Raw genomic sequence first — 5,641 nt, forward strand, 5'->3', positions numbered from 1 at the left:
ACGGTTCTCGCCCTCCACGTGATCCGCGAAGTTGAGGCCCTCGTTCTTCTGCAACTGCTTCTCGGCCTCCAGCTCCTTGGTCAGGGTCCCCTCTCGGGTTTTGGCCTCCAACAGCACCTTCTCGAGATCCTCCAGCTTCAGCTTGAGGTCTTTGATGGAGTTGTTGGCCTCGGAGAGCTCCCCAGCCTTGCTAACGACCGCGCCCTGCGCCTTTGTCAGGGCACTGTTAAGCGTGTCCTTCTCCTGGTACAGGTTCAGGGCCTGCTCCTTCAGCCCGTCGCGCTCCGCCTCCAACTCCTCCACCTTGCCGGCGTGAACCTGGGCCTGGGCATTGAGTGCCTCTTTGTGCCTCTGCTCCAGCTCACTGGTCCGCTGCAAGACAAGTTTCTCCACCTCTGCATCCTTGCCGCGAAGCATGGCGGAAAGCTTCTCCTCGCGTGCAGCGAGGTCCTCCTCCTGGGAGTTCAGCGCGGCCTCGTGCTGGGTCCGGGCGGCTTCGGCTACCGCGGCCAAGTTCCTCGCTGTCTCTTGAGCTTTCTCGACGTCGGCGAGCTTCATGGTGAGCTCCACGTCGTGCTTGGCCAGCTCACCTTGGGCAGCCTTGAGCTCCTTGTGGGCCTCGCGGAACCAGTCCTGCGTCTCGGCAACGCGCTTCTGGAGGTCCGCCTCCGCCTTCTCCACCACCGCCGTCTGAACTTAGCCTTGTCCAGGCGGGTGCGGTGGAGCGCCTGGAGCTTCCGGAAGCTGGAGCCCATGGCGTGGAGGAGCCGCTCTTCCTGTGAACCATCGCCACCAACGATCGGCTCGTCGACGACTTCAAACACGGCAGCGGCAAGCACTTCGTCGTCGAACACCTCTCCCTCAACGGGTGTCCTGGTCCTCGACGCGCCTGGAAGGTGGACGAACAAGTTGTCGCTCACCCTCAGGTACTTGCCGGAGCCAGAAGCAGCAGAAGAGGAAGGCTGGTCATCAGCCACCTCCTCCTCCTCCTCGGCAGTGGCCCCGCCGGCCTCTCCGGCAGGCCCCTTGCCGGTCTCCTCAGCAGCAGCCTGCCGGCCTCCCCGGTAGGCCCCTTGGCGGCGTCCTCTGCAGCGCCCTTGGCGGCCTCCTCGGCGGCGATCTTCTCGGCGGCCTTGGCGACGTCCTCGATGATGGCGTCCACGTCCTCTGGGTTCACCGAGGAGGAATCTGGACGCCGGAGAAGGGGGTGAGGCAAGGCCAGGACCAAGAGCCGGAAAGAAAAAGAAGCAGGAACGAACGGCGAACGACTTACCTGTGCCAGTACCCGGCTGGGAAACGGAAGTCCCCTCCCCGCCAACATTTGGCGTCGAGGCAAAGCCGCTGGCGCCTAAGTTCTCCTCCTCCTCCTCCATGTGCGTGGGCTCGGTGCCTGGCGCCCTTGCCGGGGACGCCCCTCGCGGCGGCGTGGTCGATGGGGGCGGCGTGTTGGGAGTAGCCCTCTGTGGTTCCTCCTGCAGCTGCTCTCCTCCTGCATACCTGGCAAGGTCAGCACCAAAGTGTCGCGCCCCTGACACATGTCGACGGGGGAAGAGTGATGAACTTACGCTGGGGGCTATGCCAGGGGCTGCTGTTCGGGCTGCTCAACACCACCAGTGGCGCCCTCGAAGTACCAACTGGGGGCTGGCCACCCGCCAAGACCTTGGCCCTCTGCACTCTCCGGGCCAGCGTCTCCACATCCCTGCAAAGACGAAGACAAGTCAAGACGAGCAACACAGATTGAGGAGGCAGAGATAACGAAAAGGAACCAGATACTTACTCGTCGTCCGCCTCCTCCTCTGCTATTTTCCTCTTCCTCCTCGGGCTGTGGGATCCATAATCGAAAGTAACCTCCGTGTCAACATCCGCCGGACGAGGAGAAGGAGATGGTGTCTGGACACGCGTGGACGAAGAAGGGGTGGCTGTCTTCTTCTTCACCGCTGCGGCCCTCGTGTGGCGCCCGGACCCCTCCAAGGTCAGCTGTGGCCGCGCAGCCCTGCCGGGCCGGACCGGCTCGCCGGAACTGGCCTGCCGCAGGACTCGCCCTCTCCCCATAGCCGGCGTCGGGCCTGTGGTCTCGGCCTCCTCCGATGACGACTCGCCGGTCACATCTTCAACCAGAGGAGCCTCGGTGCAGGCGCTGCTGGCTCCCCCGGCGGCCGCTGCCCACCGGGCAAGCTCCTCCTCCTCCGCGGCCGTCGCGGCCTTGTCCTCCACACCGCCGGCGCTGCCGGCCTCCTTGGTAAGCTGTGCCTCCCTCGCCCTGGTGGCGATGTAGTCCAGCTCCTCCTGGGTGGTGTCCTGGACAAGTAGTCGCTCGGCGTCGGCATTGACGTACCCCTCGTGCAGAGTGTCAAAGAACTGCTGCACCTCGGCGTCCTCCGGCTCCTTCCAGCTCGGGTCAGGGCCATGCGTGTTGCAGTCTGGCATCATGGCAATGATATCGGACCGGCGCGAGTTATTGCACAGAGGGACCACCCCCGTCGGCAGCTTGAACAGAGGCCCCTTGAGGACCTTGCCGGCCTTCGCGGCGGCCCTCGCGACCTTGCCGGTCCGCTCGACCTCGCCGTCACGGCCCACGTCAAGCTGGAAGAGCCGCTGGCAGAAATGGGCGTGCCCCATCACTGTGAAATTATGGTCGAGGCCGGGACGATGCCGCATGATGTCAGCGGGGTTCGTGAAGAGCCAGGCTGGCCTCCCCTTGTTATGCAGTGGAGCGATCCGGCGGCGGATGAAGTCCGCCCCGATCATCTCAAGGGTGAGGCCGGCCTCGGTGAGCCGGAGGATCCTGGTGGTGGCGACCGTGAGCTTCTCCTCGTCAGCATCGACGTCGCTCCAATCGCTTCTGCGGACCGGCGAACTTCGCAGAACGCCGGCGGGTCCTTCTCCTCGATCCAGCACCACCGGCCCCGCCATTCTTCCCACCTCTCCTTCATGGCGCCCTCCGGATATGCTCCCTTGGATCTTGAGACCCAGGCGATGCAACCGGAGATGACGTCCCCTGGTTGGATCCGAGGGGAGAAGTAATGGCGGAAGAGCGTCGTGTTGGGGTGCACCCCGGTGAAGCCCTCGCAGAGATGCACGAAAAGGGCCATGCACGCCACCGCATTCGGAGTAAAATCCAGGAGGCAGAAGCCAAAGGTATGCATGACGTCGCTGAAGAAATCGGAGAAGGGAGGACTGAGCCCGCAGGGAAAATAATCGACAAAGAAGGGGTACCGATTTGGGGCAGCCTCGGCGCAGTCAGCGGGGATGACACGCATGGCTGGATGCCCTGAATTCTCCCCCCGTCTTCACTCCCCACAAGGGCCTGAAGGAGTCCCGAAGCTCGAACACGTCAACTGTCGAGGGGAAGAAGGCAGACTGCGTCCGCTGCACCGCCAGCGCACTCTCCGGCGGCTCCGCGGCTCCGGCGTCCTTGGCCACTCCCTTGCCCTTGGTGGATTTTGGCGCCATGGCGGCTGGGGGAGGAGGGCAGGACAGAGGGCGGCGGAAGCGCAACGGCGGCGAGCAGGAACGAAGCTTGGAGAAGAAGAGGAAGGCAGGCGAAGGTTTCCGAGATTGGGGTTGCGTGAAGGGTAAAAGGAACAGTGCGCCTGCGGTTATCCCTTTTTATGGGGAAGCCGCGGGTCGCGCTGCCCATTTACTGTGATGTGACGCATGCGTGCAGGAACCGCCCCACGCATGCTGCCCACGTCACGCACACCCCTCCACGCCGCGCCGCGCGCGCAGGTCATGGGAAGCGCCACGCGCGAAGAGTTTTGCCGGGGTAAAAACCGCCCCGCCTGCCCGCGCACCGTTTTGGGCCTGGCCCAACAACATGTCGCGCTTATGTGTGGCCCAGGCCCGGGGGCTCCTGTCGGTGTACAAAAAGAGGGGTACGCTTTTGTACCCCTTTACCTGTGCACGGGCAGTCGGAGCCGCGCCCACGGTCACACCAAGCAGAGCAGGGGAGGTGAGCCAAGATAAGACCGAAGCTCAAGATAATCAGAGCAACTCCAAGGCCGAGACCACAAGGAGCAGAGGGACGAAGCAGGCTCCCCCGGCAAGACCCTTGCCGGGGCAGCCCCTGCAGCCCCGGCAAGACCCTTGCCGGGGCAGCTCGCCCCACACCAACAGAGCGATCCACCCTTGAGCCCACGGTCCCCGACGCCATCATCCACGTGGGGCCAGGGCTTGGGAAGGCACCTCCGTGGTGGCATGCAGATCTTTGTGAAGACATATTCAAGATCAGATGAGGATTAGAAGACGACGATCCTCGGCAAGATCCTTGCCGAGGAAGGCCACCAGACCCCCGGCAAGGCCCTTGCCGGGGACGACAGCGCGCCACGGCAAGACCCTTGCCGGGCCACCCGGCAAGGCCCTCACCAAGGACGCCAGCAGGGTCACCGCCAGGCCCACGCCCACCAAGCTTCCACCGCCGTTCACATGTAGCTGCCAGCCCAACCAGCTGGGCGGGCACCTGCGTGGCAACATGCAGCTCCCAGGCCAACTCATCGAGCGCCTGCGTGGCGGCATGCAGATCTTCGTGAAGGCTCCACCACCGCGCCACCTCAGCTGCCTGCCTGCCTACATGGCGCCGCACGCCTCACTAGCCAGGGCGCGTGTCAAAGCGAGGAGGAGCGGCGACGGACGGGACGGGCCTCACCCCCGTCCCTAATAAAGCAGGGGGACACCTAAGCTACGCATTAAATGCGTCTTGTCCTGTAATACGAGCGATAAGCTCAGGGCACTGTGCGCCTTTCCACCTCCTGTGTGCCACTTTGGCAGCCTCTTTCGACTATAAAAGGAGGCCCATGGCATACTGGAGAAGGATTCGGCTCTTTTGAACCACGCACTGACCACAGCTAGTTCGAGAGCTCAAGAACTCTCTGAAATACACCCACCAAAGCAGGACTAGGGTTTTACGCATCCTCGCGGCCCGAACCTGGGTAAACGATCCTTGTGCTGGCTACTAATCCTGCTCTTCTCGCAACCCCACGCCCCGGCAACCGTAGTAGGGATTCTTGTGATCCCATAGATGTCGTTCCACACTGATACGTCTCCAACGTATCTATAATTTTTGATTGCTCCATGCTATATTATCTACTATTTTGGACATTATTGGGCTTAATTATTCACTTTTATATTATTTTTGGGACTAACCTATTAACCGGAGGCCCAGCCCAGAATTGCTGTTTGTTTGCCTATTTCAGAGTTTCGCAGAAAAAGAATATCAAACGGAGTCCAAACGGAATGAAACCTTCGGGAACGTGATTTTTAGGAAGATTATGATCCAGGAGACTTGGATCCTACGTCAAGAAACAAAGGAGGAGGCCACGAGGTAGGGGGGCGCCCCCACCCCCAGGGCGCGCCCTCCACCCTCGTGGGCCCCTGTTGCTCCACCGACGTACTCCTTCCTCCTATATATACCTACGTACACCCAAACGATCAGATACGGAGCCAAAAACCTAATTCCACCGCCGCAACCTTCTGTACCCACGAGATCCCATCTTGGGGCCTGTTCCGGAGCTCCGCCGGAGGGGGCATCCATCACGGAGGGCTTCTACATCAACACCATAGCCTCTCCGATGAAGTGTGAGTAGTTTACCTCAGACCTTCGGGTCCATAGTTAGTAGCTAGATGGCTTCTTCTCTCTTTTTGG

This window comes from Aegilops tauschii, chromosome 3, assembly GCF_002575655.3.
Source record: "Aegilops tauschii subsp. strangulata cultivar AL8/78 chromosome 3, Aet v6.0, whole genome shotgun sequence".
Lineage (NCBI taxonomy): Eukaryota > Viridiplantae > Streptophyta > Magnoliopsida > Poales > Poaceae > Aegilops > Aegilops tauschii.